The sequence below is a fragment of the Bemisia tabaci genome, chromosome 5, assembly GCF_918797505.1.
Source record: "Bemisia tabaci chromosome 5, PGI_BMITA_v3".
Lineage (NCBI taxonomy): Eukaryota > Metazoa > Arthropoda > Insecta > Hemiptera > Aleyrodidae > Bemisia > Bemisia tabaci.
Window position 1 is genome coordinate 11,104,638 of NC_092797.1, and position 17,579 is coordinate 11,122,216.

The 17,579-nt window shown below is 40.9% G+C and overlaps 1 protein-coding gene across 2 annotated transcripts in view; it reads left to right on the top strand.

Annotated features, from left to right (window-relative positions):
• The window catches only part of LOC109042152 (uncharacterized), a 179,480-nt gene that overhangs the window by 39,549 nt on the left and 122,352 nt on the right, over positions 1–17,579 (top strand). The window contains exon 1 of one of the 2 annotated variants that reach the window (XM_072300287.1): positions 8,868–9,156. The exons of the other annotated variant lie outside the window; for it this stretch is intronic. The gene's annotated coding sequence lies outside the window, so the exon portion shown is untranslated. Of the gene's footprint in view, positions 1–8,867; positions 9,157–17,579 lie in introns of those variants that run through there. 2 annotated transcript variants of the gene reach the window in all.

Here is a 17,579-nt window from a genome sequence, read left to right on the forward strand (position 1 = left end):
TCTCGCCACTGCTCATCGAGGGGTAGTTTTGGGGTAGTTTTGGGTTTGGATACAAATTGCGAGGGAGCCAGATGAAAAATGGGGAAAATCGTGGGAGCAAAACTGCATCGCCAGATTGGCGTTGGTCGAGACATCATCTAGGTCACGAGGTTGTTCACCCTGCAGCGTTGAAGAGTGAAAATAGAAAGCTACCCCCGAACGCCTCCCCCGCTTCGTCGCGCATCCAACCCTACCCCTGTCCCTCCCCTCTCCCGGCTGCCGGTTTTTGCTTGCTTTCGAACGAAATTAAAGATGAACTTAAATTACCCGTATGCACGCTGTCGTGACTTTTTACCTCTTCCATCAGCCGCGTTTTACTCCTACAATTTCCTCGAGATTTTTCGCATGAAAATGATATATGTCGGGATTTCGCAATTTTCTTCTAAAATTTCGAAATTGGACGTATTTGTGCTAAATGGACCTATGCGCATGTGAAAAGATGGGGTATACTAGTTAGTTGAGGGCCATAAGAATGAATGGGACTTTAAAAGCGCCAGTGACGTCAGGGGCATCGACCGAGACCGGGCAGGACGGGGAGATCGGTGGCAGGGCTCTTTAACTCATGAGCTCTGTCCACAACGCTCTTGTCACATGTCCACGGCTCACGAGTTAGCGCTCGGTTCCTTTTGATTGAATGTAGAATCCCGCTTTTCCATTTTCTCAAAAGGAACCGTATCCACATTTACATTGTTTCTAATGCAGCTTGCACGAGCGCACCCCATCATTCCACTTGCACACAGTTCCTTTTAGCATAAATCCGTCCAATTAAGAGTTTACTGCCTCTATGCATTCATGGCATAAATTCATTGCAGAATTGTGAAAGGTATCATGAAATTGCACGGATTTTATGATATTTTATTTCATAAAGCCTCATGAAATTTTGCATCACTGGGGAGGCTCATTGACGCTGTCACCTCGTGTCCTCCTTCTCCGCTTCTGTCACATGTCCTCTAGGAGCCAGTGCATCTCGATCATTACATCTAACATGAATCGGAAAATGACTTCAAGATCAGTGACGCGGCGTGCTTTGCGATATATCGATTAATCCGCCATTTATACCTACGGGAAAGGATCAATATACAGGGTGTTCGAAACGTACGCCTTTATAATCGATTCTTTACCATAGCTTCCAAGGGAGATATCGATAATCGATCATTCATACAGCAGGCTCGGAGCGGCAAAGCGTCACGGGGAAACTCCACCGTTTCCTGACGGACGATGATGCGCTTTTCCCGAGCCATTCCAGAAACCGCTCAACTCGATTATCGATATTTCATTATTTGATGCTATGGTGAAGAATCGATTATTAAGGTTCGTTGGGAACACCCTGTTTATCGATCCTATTCCATAGGTTTAAACGGCGTAACAATCGATATATCGCAAAGCACGCCACACCACTGGTCCATAGGCTGTTTTCGCGGCGGCTGTGCTCCGATGCTTCCCGGTACCGCAGCGTGAAAACTGTTGACTTCTCCCGCCACCGGTTTCCCTCTTGAGTGTTGATCTTTCCATTCCTGTTCCGTCTCATTACTTTGTGCCAGGTCAGGGAAAACCTCAAGCGCCGCGGAACAGCGGAAAAACGAAGAACGGAGAAATTCCAGCCGCGCCGCGCCGCACAATGGAACACCACCGGGAGAGGTCGAACCAGTGGCGTGGCGTGTTCTACAATAGATCGATTGATTTGCCATTTAAACCTACGGAAAAGGATCGATAAACGGGGTAATCTTCATGAATGTCTTTACTGATTCCGCTTCGCCTGGATAAAAAAGAAAAATCATAGATGGACAAGCAAGTAAATAAAGTACCCCACTGAATGTTCGCAGGGGGCTTTTGAAAACATAAAAACTCACGTTGAGGCAATAATATTCACCCTCATTAGACCATTCTTATGGGTTAACATTTTTATGACTCACTACTCCGAATTTTATGGGTTCTATAGGAATCATCACTAGGTTTACAGAAGCTGCTTCCACTTAAATAGTTGAAGGACATCAATAAATAATTTTTATTTTATGAAATAATGAGAGTACAGTAATTTCAGCTCATCAATCACAATCGACAAGCGATAAACTTTTAGTGAGCAACTTTCAGAAGCACGTTTTAAGCTTTTTCCCGAGAAAAGTCTTAAAAATCCTTAATTCAAGTCAGGAGGCTGATCCAAATGCAAAAATACTGTTCCAAGGTACTATTCGAATGTAATATTTTGCGCTTGGATGTACTTTTACCTCAATTTAGGGTTTTTCAGAGGGTAGGTTGCTGAAGATATCAGATGAAATGTGTCTATTTAATTGCTCGGTTTCTTATCAAAAAATAAAAGTGATAGCTGTATTTTAGTGAAATTCGTTTAATTTATCGACTTTTAATTGCTTACTTCCAGTGGAGATTCACATCAAAAATTGCAGATAAAAAGACAGGATTGTAAAATTAGTCAAGTCTAGAATAACCTAACCTAACAATTCAATTGCTAAAAAAAGTGACCGCAATGTTTCAATGTAGATTTTACGACACAAAAATGCTGCTTTAACCACCCCCGTGGTTAAATTAGCTTACAATAGTGGTTAAAGTAGCATTTTTTTTGTTGTAAAATCTACGTTGAAACGTTGCAGTCACTTTTTTTAGCGATTGCCTTGTTAAATCGGCAATTTAATTTTTTCCGTGAGGGCTTAGTGACCCATTTTAATTTTACTTGTTTTGATCATTTAGGAAAAACTGCGAATTTGCGTAACGTTCCCATTGAAACTACGTGATGTTTGCTTAAAACGGGAGTCAAGCCGGCCTGAGAGCACCGGCCGGTATCGTCATGTGATCGGTCTCGTGTGGAGCCATGCCAAACCGGGAAAAGACGAACGGCGGAGGTGGACAGAGGCAAAACGTAATAAGAGGTCATGATTGCATAAGCCCTCTCCGCACCACCACTGCCGAACATTCGACTGCCCTGTTTACCTTATTCCTGCATGCATTTGTCTATCTACGTACATCGTCCTTCCACCAAGCGAAGTCGGAGCTTCCTCTTCTTAGATTCACTCTGTGCACTGAAAAAAATTCCGGTCCGGGGCCTTGTATGTACAGCCCGTAAGTACTTAGGGGCTGTATACAAGGTGTCCCAGGATTAAGTACGAATATCGAAGGAGTCAATTCTTTGGGTCAAAAAAAGGCGTTTTTGTGATATAACGTTTTCTCCAAAAACGCTTTTCCTGAGGGGCCACGACTCCCCAAAGTTGGAGAAAAAAAATCGTCTTTTTAACACTGTGACAATGTTCATCAACCAATATTGATGAAAACTGGTAACTGGCAGTAGTTTTTAGAGTTCTTTTCATTTTTGACCTCCAAAAAAGGGGAAACTTTTTTTGAGGGGGGTTTAGGGCAGTATCGAACCTATAAAGGGCCAAAATTAATGTTTCTGGTGACAAAAATTGATTTTTGACGGTAACATTTGATTCAGCGTTGAAAAATATTGTGAAAATGTGCTTGCAGTTTTTCGCTATGACTCATCGTTTTCGAGATAATAGGGACTGAATGGAGCGCGGGTGAGCGCGAAGGGGGTGGGGGTGGCCCCCCAGGGAAAGCGTTTTTGGAAAAAAAGTTATACCACAAAAACGTCTTTTTTTGACCCAAAGAATGGACTCCTTCAATATTCGTACTTAATACTGGGACACCCTGTATACATACCGTCCGCGTTCCGGGTTCAGAAGCCGAAAGTTTCGGGCATAGCACCTGGAGCAATGGAAGCTACGGCTCCAGCGCCCGGTACATTCGGCCACTGAGCCCGGAACGGACGGTACGTCTATATAGCCCGTAACTTTTTTTCAGTGTACGATTCGTTGACGAACATGCCCGGGACGGTGCCATATGACTGAGGAAAGCCTATCGATGACTAAAGGGTGAAACCACGTCCTTGTATTGCAGTGTTTTGAAGTTTCCACTCCTATTTTTTTTTTAAAAAAAAAGAGAGAAGCCAACTTGATGGATTGAGAGATTTATACTGAATATTATGCTTACAAGGAAGAAACGTTTTCAAGAAGTTTTCAAGGAATTATATTGACTAGTTTTTCAAAGAAGGAATAAAGTATGGATGTAGTATGTATGAAAGGCGCATAAGTGCAGTTTTTGCCACTTCGAGAAATACGTGTTTGAAGTTTCGAAATTACATGGAGTCTTATGGCGGAAGAAGAGATCAAACCGACTTTTTGATACTTAAAAGTTGGAATTCGGAGGCGAATTTTTTTGCAGAATTTGCATGAAGACTGGTTTTACTTGATATCATTATTAACTCATTTTTTTTTTTCAAAAACTGCACTTATACGCCTTGTCCTCCGAGCCCCTCACTTTGCCAAATAAATATTTCAACTCATTCAGAGAGTCAAGTCTGTAAACGGAATTCTTCCGTGGTTATCGATGTTATGACGGTGCTTCACTACAGGTCAATGTCGCAATTAAAGAAAACTCTAGGCGAAAATTTTTCCGCGTGCCTCCATGTGCCTCCTCTAAAATGTGCGATTATAAAAAGAAAACAGATAACGAGAAGAGATACCCGAACCAGACTAACCACCTCAAAGGTAAATAGCGGCAATATTGCCGTTCGGTTTTTTTTATCATAAAGTTTTTATGGCTAATTTCATGAACTTATTTTCTTTGCCAAGTTCAAGAATAGAACTCGGTGAGGCACACAGTAGATAAAATTCACGTTCACATGGCACGTTTTCTCCCACAGGCTAGATTTTCCAGACCTTGTTCGCGGGCTCAACAATAGATCATTCGTTTTTCAATTGGACGAATTTATGCTAAAAGGAACTATGTGCATAGGGCCTGTGTGTGACATAGTTCCTTTCAGCATAAATACGTCCAATTGAGATACCACTTTGGAGACAGTGCTGCGTCACTTTTGATGTGAAAAATTCAAATCCAGTATTGCGAGCGATCCACTACTCGTCTTTACTGCAGTTATTCAGCTTTGCGTCGTCCATGAGAAAAAAAAAAATATATATTTATTAAAAACACGCTTCCTGATTCTATCGCTTTAAACATTTCGTGGAAAGCTCAGCTCTCTACAGAAACGGATTGAAAAGTACAAAGTAATGAAGTCTGTCCCTATTTACTGATCAATTTATTTTGAGGAGACACCTTCCAGCAAAGAATGACTATACCAAAAAGTGGAGTTACTTTTGTCATCATACTAATTCCTAGGTCCGTGTCAACTATTGTAGTCACGCCACGCCATCGGGGTTTTCCCTGTCTCTTTTTCTCTTCTTCCCTTCCTCCCGTGTTCTCTCTTTCTCTTTCTTTCCTCCCTTTTTTGGATCTCTCTTTGAACAGATACTTTCCTTTAGAACGTCCTTAATAATCAATGGTTCGAAACTTGGAATACTGATCCAGCACAAGTTCCCAGGGCCGGATTTACCTACTTGCCGCCCCTTCTCATTCGCTTTGAAACATCGATACAAACCATCAAGTAAACGTGCCAGAGGAGGAGGGGTGCATAAGAAGCGTTTACTCGCATTTGGCACATTTTTTGTGAAAACCCTGTCACCACTAGGTAATTATTATAGTTCACGGAACTTTGCGCGAAAAATAAGTTCCGTGAGCCTATCCCAGTGTGGACAAGGCCTTTCATTAATGAGAAAAGAACGAAAAAAATTATGAAAGAATAAACATGAATGTGGTTTAATGATTTTAATTTCCTCCACCGCGCTGTATTTGGCGCAATGCGTGAAGTATCCCTACAGTCTTGTAGGCGCTATGCGTTTCACGCGCCGACGCGACCGCTGCTGGCCGCTACCGCAACGTTTGACGCAATGCGTGAAGTATTCGTGGAGCCTTGTAGGCGCTAATATGTGTCCCATGCTGACCGGCGCGCCGAGGGCTTCTCCTTTCCATCCATCTCATCAAGTCCTCGTCATCATTGCTCTCTACGCCGCGTCGCTCCGGGACTTTCGTGCTTGGTTTCTCTCTCAACTTCTGTCTCTTGCATAACCGAATTACGAACAAATCAGAAATCACTATACTTTAACTCTCAGGAAATGAGAGATGTTTTCGCCCTTTCTCGTTTGTAATTTTTTTTTTTAATCAGATTTTTTCCTTGATACCTACATTTGAAAAAATTACAACATTTGCCGCCACGGGCCGCGGCCCATGTGGCCACCCCCTAAATCCGGCCCTGCAACTTCCTGTCTTGAATTTTGATAAAATTTCTTGAAAAAAAAAAATTAAATTTTTCTTTGAAAATTGGCGCTTGTGATACCGCGTTCTCGTGGCATTCTGATAACATCTGGCGCTTATTGTGATACAGAAGCTCATCAAATTAAATAGAGTTTTTTCCATCTTTATTTGTTTTTAATCCTAAAAAAAAAAAATAATATAATTTTCGAATCAAAAAGCATCTTATTAATTCAAAACCACCCATAATTAAATTTCGATGCCCTTGTTGTAGTCCAATACTCCGGCCGGAAAGTGAAGAATTGCTCTAGGTCATTCCAAGTGTTGTTGATACTGAAACTTCAAACACAATCCCACAGATGAGTGATTACCCAACTTGGCACTAGTGATACTTTGCTCTTACATGGCGCTTGAGATACAAAAGTTCATGAACTTCAACGGAGTACTTTCCGTACTTATTCATTTTTATTCTAAGGTGAATATGATGTTCGATTTAAGAAGATCCATTTACATACGAAAAATAATTTAGTTTCAAGTCATTCCGAGGATCGCTGTAACAAATATTGTGAGCAATAAGAAAGGTGGGCGGTTGCCAAACTTGGTGCTTGTGACACTTCTCTCCCAAATGGCGCTTGTGATACGAAAGTACATCAACTTCAGTCAATTTTTATTCATATTTCTACATTCGAGTTATTAAAAAATTGTCGGTTTCGTATGTAAATTCATCCCGTTATTCCGAAACTATTCATAACTCGATTTCGGTAAAAATGGCTCTTGTAATACTTCGGCCGGAATGTGGCGATATCGTGAAGCACGTTACGCTACTGATAACAGTTTATATTATGCATTAAGGAAGTTCAAGGAACCCAAAAAGGTATCATAGAAGGACATTTTCTACGAACCTTGAAACCCTCTTTTTCCGAGCGAACTTTGCAAATTGCTCGGATTGCTAAACCAATCGCTCAACTCTTTGGTCACCAGTGGCGTGGCGTGCTTTGCAATATATCGATTGATCTACCATTTAAATCCGTGGAAAAGGATCGATAAACAGGGTGTTCGCAACGAACACCTTTATAATCGATCCTTTACCATAGCTTCAAATGAGGAAATATCGATAATCGATTATCACACCACCCCACTGTTGGCCACCAGTCATCAGTAGACGAATTTGAGCGTTGACTTTCGAAAGAAACCTTTACACTACAAAGGAGATAGAAGTGCAGGGCCTGCTTTTTTCCAGTTTTTGGGGCTAGAAAATTTCTTTAAACGAGAAATTTACAAAGATCTCAATTTTTTATTTGAACCAAAACCAGTTTTTTTTTAAAAATGTTCGTCTTTTGTCAGTTTGCAGTTAGGCGGTATTGCTCTTCAGCCATCGATACCATCGGCGGATCCAGCAAATTGACATCACTGTCTTTTCTCCATTTAAACCTATGGAAATGTATCGGTTCTTGGCGGCGCCAGGTGCTCCGACACGAATCGATTCTTTGGCGCAGGTTTAAATGCAGGAAATCCGGTGTTGCCAAATTTGCTGGATCCGCCCCTGATCGATATGGAGATCCGTGGTTTTACACCTGAGCCATCGATATTGTCTCTGGTCGCTCTGTAGATCCCCTCGAGCAACTCTTTCATCGTGCTCGCGTTCGCCAAAATATATATATTTTGCGCGACGACAATAGGACGTATTAAGCGGAACTATGTACATTATGACGAGAGCCCTGTTATGCATACTCTTATGGGTTTCAGGGCTCATGTCTTAATGTATGTAGTTTCGTTTGGCAGAAATACGTCCAATAGGCGTTTAACCTCATGAGAGCCCTGTTATGCATACTCTTATGGGTTTCAGGGCTCATGTCTTAATGTATGTAGTTTCGTTTGGCAGAAATACGTCCAATAGGCGTTTAACCTCATGAGAGCCCTGTTATGCATACTCTTATGGGTTTCAGGGCTCATGTCTTAATGTATGTAGTTTCGTTTGGCAGAAATACGTCCAATAGGCGTTTAACCTCATGAGAGCCCTGTTATGCATACTCTTATGGGTTTCAGGGCTCATGTCTTAATGTATGTAGTTTCGTTTGGCAGAAATACGTCCAATAGGCGTTTAACCTCATGAGAGCCCTGTTATGCATACTCTTATGGGTTTCAGGGCTCATGTCTTAATGTATGTAGTTTCGTTTGGCAGAAACACGTCCAATAGGCGTTTAACCTCATGAGAGCCCTGTTATGCATACTCTTATGGGTTTCAGGGCTCATGTCTTAATGTATGTAGTTTCGTTTGGCAGAAATACGTCCAATAGGTGTTTAACCTCATTCCCTGGTGGTAGCGTAGCGGGCATTGCCTGGACGGTCCCAACACCGGCGCTACGGCCGGCATAGCAGGACAATTGCCCGAGCAGCGCAGCAATAGTCGATTCCAGTAAGTTTCCAGATAATTCCAGTTGCGCGCTAGGCGGCCCGACGCAATAATTGTCCTGCAGGATGCAGCAGTAAACGCTGTGCTTTTCAGCCATTCAACACAGCTCTCCCGCTCTCTCCTCTATGTTTATCTCCCTCTCGCGAACGTAGAGATGCATCACCGATCTCGCTCCCACCTCACTTCCCTTGGTTCCTTTTCACCTCGCCGTTTCCATTTTTGTGAATGACGCCGGACCCCGTCGATGTGCTAGGAGTGTTTTGGTTGATTGTTCATTGTTCGCTGGTGTTTTCGATGTGTTTAGTCGGCAGTTCGACGGTGCGCTTACCTGCTTAACGCATGGTGCGTCTCGCTGCTTTTCCACGGCTCATATTCGTGAAATACTGTGAATTTTTCTAGCTCTGCGTTCGTTGGAGACGGATCTTATTCCCTACTTTTTTCGCGGGCATTCTAATACTGTGTTTTGTGCTTCTGCTCTCAGAAAAAATTAATATTAACCCGTCGTTGATTTAAAGTTTTTCTCTCTACTTTAAGGGGTTTCTTTTGACCAGGTGAGGAATAATTTTTTAAGTCTCATTGTAGATATTCTGCAAAATGGTGAAATCGTCGTTTCCAAAACGAAGGAACGTAGCTCTATTCCAAGGTTGCAAAATTGACTCAAACAGTCTAATTTTTCACAAGATTGTACCCTGCTGTCCAAAATTTGTATGATTTTTGCATGGGATTAGTAGCAGTGTTCGAATCTCAAGGTGTTTTAATTACAGAACTATTAGCTGTTACTTGAGGAAATTTCGAAAAATCACCATACAGAAAAATTAGGATTTTTTTTTTTTTTTTTTGGGGGGGGGGCAATTTTTAGGGGCCACGATGACGCAGAGCCTTCATATTTTAGGCGCCATGACCGATTTCTTAGGCGCATTTGGCGCGTTGGCGCCTGTGAGTTTCGAACACTGATTAGAAGAAAAGTCAGTGAAATTTTCAGTTAAAAATCCTCAAGAATTTTAAGGTCAAAATGCAATTTGCGAAGGGAAATTCGGCGAAATTGAAATGTGGTTACGTTATTTCGTGAGGAAAACAACGGATTGTGTTTCTCCTCTCCTCAACGCCACTTAACGAAAAGTCTACGATAGTAAATATAAAACAAAAACAGCAAAACGAGCCTCCACGGCTAAAATGTGAACAAAAAATGAAGAGCGACGAAAGCCAACTGTCGGCATTTTTACTTGCCCTCAGTTTCTTGAAACTAGCTTTTAAAAAATAAGGTTTGCTCGAAAATGTTTAATATAGTTGTAAAGAAAATACATAGCTTTAGGATTTAAGGTGATTCGATGAACGTCATATTTTGTGTCAGAACGCCATGCAATATATCGCATCGATTGGTCCTATTTTTTCAGCTAATCGTCATTTTTCTCGAATTTTGAGATCGCAATTTAGTTGCCCGGGGACTGAAGAATTCACTTACCAATTTTCACAAACAAATTCAACGTATCAAGGGCGTGGTTTTTTTAGAGAAAAAATATCGCATTCGACACTGATATCGAAACTGCACCCGAGTGCGATATTTTTCCTCTGAAAAAACTACGCCTTTAATACGTTGAATTTGGTTGTCGAAATTGATATGTTAATTCTTTAGCCTCCTGGCAACAGAATTGCGATCTCAAAATATGAGAAAAATGACGATTAGCAGAAAAAATGGGACCAACCGATGCGATTTATCGCATGTCGTTCTGACACAAAATATGGCGTCCATCAAATCACCTGAAGTATCGTCTGCTATTTCACTGAAGGCGCCTTCATCCAACCGAGTATGCAATACGCGTTCCTCGTATTCGTGTCTGAGAGATGTTACGTGTATCCCGTCTTTACTTCTCGAGTTCTTATACCGGTATGTTCCGAAAGTGGGATGAGGAAGCAAACTATTAGTAGTCTATCTCAGGATGCGTTGGACGTATTTCTGCTAAACGGAACTATGTACATTATGACGTGAGCCCTGGTATGCATACATTCTTTTAGATTTCAAGGTTCGTGTCTTAGTGCACATATAGTTATCTGTTTGGCAGAAATACGTCCAATTGTGATTTCATCATAATTTTGCCGCCGAGCAACGACTATTACAATTTTTTTTTTTTTTTTTTTTTTTTTTTTTTTAAATATGTTTTAGGTCTTGAGTCGCATCTTCCAAGTCTTAACATCATTAATCAGATTTTTAGTGTTGGATTTAGTCGAGGGTGAGAACATATTTTGGGCAGTGGCGTTGTGTGCTTTGTGATATATCGATTGCTCTGCCTTTTAAACCTATGGAGAAAGGATCGATAAACAGGGTGTTCGCAACGAATACCTTAACAATCGATTCTTTACCACAACTTTATATGGGGAAATATCGATAATCGATCATTCACGCCTCGCCACTGATTTTGGGAAAAAGGGAGTGGAAAGCTCTAACGATTTTGTTCCAAAACCACCTGTGTTGTTTTAATATTATAAAGGAAAACAAATGAGCATTATTATTTAAAGTTGCTGACACATCGAAAGGCCATATTTCATTTAATTTAGGGTGGTTGAAACTATGGACCACCAACGCATGTGATTCAGGTCAATGAGAAGCGTTCTTTTCGTAACTACAACTTTCAGCTTCCCTTTTCGGTCAAGAAAGCAGATTCAAACATTCTCAAGCTCGGAAACGCATTTCTCAACAAAGTTTACCCTAAAAACACCTATTCTAAAGGCAATTGGGGGCAACAGCCCTTTTCTGGGATTTACTGAATGAAGTACGTTTTTCCGTATAGGCGGTCTCAATAGGACCACATAAAATTTGGCGATTAGGAACTGCTATTTTCAGCGTACTTTAAGAACAACGATTACCTACCCCATACAGTTAAGTACTTTAATAAATGAGCATGAAATTTTAATTCCTCATTGCAAAACGAATTGCAATTATACATTGAATTTTCCCTCATGAAGTCAAAATAGGAGTTAATTTAGGGGCTATAAGGATAAGGCGCACAAGTGCAGTTTTTTTTTTTTTTTTTTTTTTTCAAAGAAATAAGTGTTTAAAGTTTCAAAATTACTTAGAGCCTTATGGCGGAGAGAAAGTTCGAACTCGCTTTTTGATGCTCATAAATTGGATTTTGATAGTTTTTCACGATTTATATTTTAAGACTAGTTTTAATTGAACGCATTGACATAAAAAAAATAAAATAAAAATAAAACAATTGCAAGTATGCGCCTTGTCCTGCTCTTCAATTAAAGCGTTTAAAGCGTCTAAAACGTCTAAAACGCGGAGGCAGGGGCTTCACAATTTGTTAAGTCGTGCTTGTGATGAAGTACCTATTTGGAAGGCTGGCGGCCTCTCATTCAGAACTTCCGTCGCTAGTCGGTCGTTCGCAACTCCGCGCGCCTATAAAATCACTCATTAACGCACAGCGTGAGTAAGTGTAAGAGAGGGTGTAATTGTGTGTGTGAGTGTGACAGACACAGTAGGCACGCATAACTCACAATCAGTGTCATTACGCGTCGAAACGAGCCGCAGGGCCTGGACGCACTAAATACTTTTTTTTTTTTTTTTTTTTTTTTTTTTTTTTCTGTTGTTTTATGGCTTTGTGTCTAACACTAAATACTTTGGCTAACCAAAGCTCAACTTTGTCTCTCTCACGATCAGAGACAACTCACGATGCGCACATTCTCCGAGGGTCGTTTAATTCTGTATTTCAGGGATCGTCCAAAAATGAATCGATTTCCGGTAGAGGGTCGTGAGTCGAGATAACCAACTTTAGCCCTGGATAGACGATCAAATTCTCGAACCAATTCCGATCAAAGTAGCATCAAAGTGTCGGGAGTCATCAGTCTTAAACTGGACGTATTTATACGAAAGGGAACTAAGCGCCAAATTTCCAAATTTCAGTTTTTAACGGATCTGGATTCTCCATGTAATAGGCTGCTCTCACACGTAAATATGCCCCCAAAATACTAATTTCATCCCCTGGAATCAGCCCCTGAAAAATCGCAAAACAGGGAATCAGCGATTACGAATAAAATCAAAAGGAACTATATGTAATTCCCTTTGATTTAATGCGCTAACCCGGATTCCGAATTAAATCAAAAGGCGCTATCTCCACTTGAATCACTTGATTGACGCGCGCGCGGCGAAGCTTGGTGGAAACTTGGTGAAATTTGGTACTGGGGGGGGTATTTTTGGACGGGAAACTCGAATTTCGGGTCAAATTTTGAAAATTCAGAAATCCAAGATGGCGGACATGGCCTAAAATGCTATCTCGGCCCCTATCCAGCCGATCTAGGTGAAACTTGGTATCAGGGGGTATTTTCGGACGGGAAACTCGAATTTCGGGTCAAATTTTGAAAATTCAGAAATCCAAGATGGCGGACATGGCCTAAAATGCTATCTCGGCCCCTATCCAGCCGATCTAGGTGAAACTTGGTACCAGGAGGTATTTTCGGACGGGAAACTCGAATTTCGGGTCAAATTTTGAAAATTCAGAAATCCAAGATGGCGGACATGGCCTAAAATGCTATCTCGGCTCCTGTCCAGCCGATCTTGGTGAAACTTGGCATCGGGGAGTATTTTTGGACGGGAAACTCGAATTTCGGGTCAAATTTTGAAAATTCAGAAATCCAAGATGGCGGACATGGCCTAAAATGCTATCTCGGCCCCTTTCCAGCCGATCTTGGTGAAACTTGGTATTAGGGGGTATTTTCGCATGGGAAACTCGAATTTCGGGTCAAATTTTGAAAATTCAGAAATCCAAGATGGCGGACATGGCCTAAAATGCTATCTCAGCCCCTGTCCAGCTGATCTTGGTGAAACTTGGTATCAGGGGGTATTTTCGGACGGGAAACTTGAATTTCGGGTCAAATTTTAAAATTTCATAAATTCAAGATGGCGGATGTGGCCTAAAATGTTATCTCCTATTTAAACGCGCATCGCCAAAAAATCCCAGATGTCGTCCCCTGAGTGACGGTCACATATCGACCGTGCGTTCCCTCTGGCTCGATCGATGTCAGTGTGCACTGACATGGACAAGGGGCTTTTAACGAGCGAACAAATTAACGAACCCATCGGAATCACTTAATTTTCATTAAAATCACTGTTAGGTACTTTATTGGAATCGGAACAGTATTTAGAAATTCATGAGTATTAAGAGCGCGCTGGAAGGATTACGTGGTCAAAAGCGTGACCGTCACCTAGGGGTTCGTCAGGCCCCATCTTGCCCGCCCGGCAAGGGAGCAATGTGTACGTTGCCGCAACGTTGCAAGGCAACATTTTTGATGATATTGCTTTGTAAAGGTAAAGCAGCAACGTTTAAGCAATGTTTCAGCAATGTTGCCTGACATTATATTTTAGACAATATTTTCAAAACGTTTTTAGAAATGTTTCTGGAACATTATTAAAAAACGTTTCAATAAATATTTCTTAGATATATTGTGACAACGTTGTTAAACATTATTAGTCAGGGAGAAACACGATTTGACCCGGAACAAATTGCTGAACAAACTTTTCCTATGTAAACGTCATCAGTAGGTCCTCCTGAACAACATACCAAAAGTTTACCACGGTCCGACCCCGGAACACCCCCCAAAATGCCTAAATTTCAAAATGGCGGCCATAATAAGGCCTCTGGAATTTCGGTTTTTTAAAATGCGCATATAGTGTCATGTGAGGTATCAATCCCTGTGTAATTTTGGTCTTAGAACTCAGATGTGAGGTCAAGCAGATGCTGTGCTGCAAATCGGAGGGGACACTTTTCCACCGTTTCAGGTGTTCTCCTTTCTGTTGTTTCTCAACAGATGATTTTCTCCAATCAATATAAGGGAATGCGCCCTCATACAATGTCGCAAAAATATGTATATGTATATACAAAAATAAACAAAAATTAATTGATAGATAATTAAAAAAATAAAAAAATTAACAATAAAAATATACAAATGAAGATAAAATTAAAAAAAAATAAAAAAATAATTTAAAAATAAAAAATAAAATAAAAAAATAAATATAATAATTAGAAAATAATTGAATACAAAATAAAAATACCAAATAATTATAATAATAAAAAATAATTATAATATAATTAAATAAATAATTAAAATAATAATAATTTTATTTATATAAAATGAATATATTTATTCAATTCTTTTTTAATTTTTTTTTCATACTCCTTTTTTTTAAAAACTTGATCTTCCTAATATTATGTTCAGTATCCTTCGTTGTAGAATTATGCACAGAAATGCAAGAATATCATTGCTTTCTATCATTGAACCAGATCTAGGGATGTTTATTAATGCTAAATAACCAAACACTATCACGCGAGCGTCCGTAGCTGAGTGGCAGCGACACACGGGCGATCACTGAATTTCAGCAACGTCGGGCGTAGTTAGTACTTCGATGGGAGCCCGCTTGGGAACCCGGGCGGAGCGCAGCTACTATCGGACTTAGAGTGAATTTCGGGTGCCTAAGAAACGCTTCTCTGCGGTCCACATTGACTTCTAGGAGTAAAAATGCAGAGTACTCCTAAAATAAATCACCGAAATTTTTTCACCGTATTTTTGCAACATTCCCATTATGTTGCTAAAACGTATTTTTGCAACATTCCCATTATGTTGCTAAAACACATTGCAGACACATTGCCAATTACGTTCATGCAAGCTGACAAAATTACACGTTGTGGCAACGTTACCACAACGTTGCCCGAATACGTAAATGGCGAAAATGCAACGTTTTGGCAACGTTGCCACAACGTAATTTTGCCGGGCGGGTGACTTCCTCGGAGACGCGAGTTTAAATGGGAGCTCAGAATACGCAACTTCGAACTTGTTTTCCGTGGGTTAATAATGTTTCAAAAAATCGGAGAAAATTCCAGCGAACTGTGCGTACTCAATCCTCCAAAAAAATGCAAAAATTAAAAATTACTGAATAACCTCATTGTTAAAATTTTAAACTCCGATATGGCGGATGTGGCCTTCAACAATAGCTCAATGCCTGAATCGTTTGTGTGAAGTTCGGTATTAGGGGCTCAAAATGACAACAGAAACTGTTTTATTTAGATACGAAAATTTTAACATAGGTAATCAGCACATGAAGGGAATTCACGATCCGACGCTGCTAGGTAAACCACGCACCTCGACGAGGCGGTGTATTGTGAACGTACACGGAGAAAAAAACTTCGTGCGTGGGACCCGAAGTTTAGGTCATATGGATCTGTGAAGTTTTCGGATTGAGCATCTGAACACTTTCGGTCCAGCTGCTGAGGTTTTGATCACACATCTGAAACTTCAGTTCTTACATCTAAAGTACTTCGGTTTTCACATCCGAAAATTTCGGTTCTCACATCCGAAAAACTTCGGTTCTCACACCCGAAGACTTCAGACGTAAGAACTGAAGTTTCAGATGTGTGATCCGAACCTCGACAGCTAGACCTAAAGTGTTCAGATGCTCAATCCGAAAACTTCAGAGGTCCATATGACCCAAACTTCGGGTCCCACGCACGAGTTTTTTTCTCCGTGTAGAGTGCCATATATTTAAAGTTTACAAACGTGGAAATTTCCACATCTCATCCACATTGGCAAGATGCAGCGGGAAAGCAGATTGAGGTTAGGTAGGTATATTTGGGCTCCCACCACCTCCGGCCTTCACAACCCGGCCCGTGCGCTTTACGCAGGTTCATTGGCGGCCATTCTAGACGTGTAGTGCGTTTGTTTAAGAAATAGATATCATTTTAAGCCACATCCGCCATCTTGGATTTCTGAATTTTCAAAATTTGACCCGAAATTCGAGTTTTCCGTCCGAAAATACTCCCCGATGCCAAGTTTCACCAAGATCGGCTGGACAGGAGCCGAGATAGCATTTTAGGCCATGTCCGCCATCTTGGATTTCTGAATTTTCAAAATTTGACCCGAAATTCGAGTTTCCCGTCCGAAAATACCCCCTGACACCAAGTTTCACCAAGATCGGCTGGATAGGGGCCGAGATAGCATTTTAGGCCATGTCCGCCATCTTGGATTTCTGAATTTTCAAAATTTGACCCGAAATTCGAGTTTCCCGTCCAAAAATACCCCCCGGTACCAAATTTCACCAAGTTTCCACCAAGCTTCGCCGCGCGCGCGTCAATCAAGTGATTCAAGTGGAGATAGCGCCTTTTGATTTAATTCGGAATCCGGGTTAGCGCATTAAATCAAATGGACCTACGTGCAAAAACCCCCTATATCTCGCTTAATATGCATTTTTTCCTAATTTTGGCAACGTACGTAATTAGAGGAACTCTTCAGCTTTCAAACAAGCTAAAGTAAACCAAAATCGGTCCATTAGTACGGAAACGCCAATTGTTTTAGTCAAACTTGCTTTACTGAGAAGTTTGGAAATGGCGTTTAGCGCCTTTTCGCATAAATACGTCCAACTCATTAATTTGCTTCATTTTAAAATGAAAACTTGGCAGAAATGTTTCCCGTGGGTAGATGGTGACCACCAGTCATCAGCATGTCTACTTTGATCGGAATTGGTTCGGAATTTGATCGTCTATCCAGGGCTTTTGAAATGAGAGGCAAAAACATGTTCCTTTGTCGAACAGAAACCGTACTTCGGTTTTTTTAACCAATTCGTGATTGAACACTTCAGTCACCCAGTCCGACAATCTACAGCAGTGTTCATTTTTTTTTTTTTTTTTTTTTTTTTTTTTTTTTTTTTTTTATTTTTATTTTTTTTTTTTTTAATGAATTGCCTCATGCAATACTATTTTAAGGGTCCCACCCGCTCCTTTTCTGTAAAACCAAACGAGTAGGCAGTTCATTCAATGTAGTGGCATATTCTCAATGCACAAAGCACGTTGCAACATGGAATCGCTCCTTCAAAGAGTAATTTGGTTTGGTCTTGTTGGCTTCCTTCAGTGGTTCTTCTCATAGAGGCAATCGGGCTGATATGCTAACAGGAGTGCCTGGCGCCGTGTTATGAAGTCAATTAACACGTCCC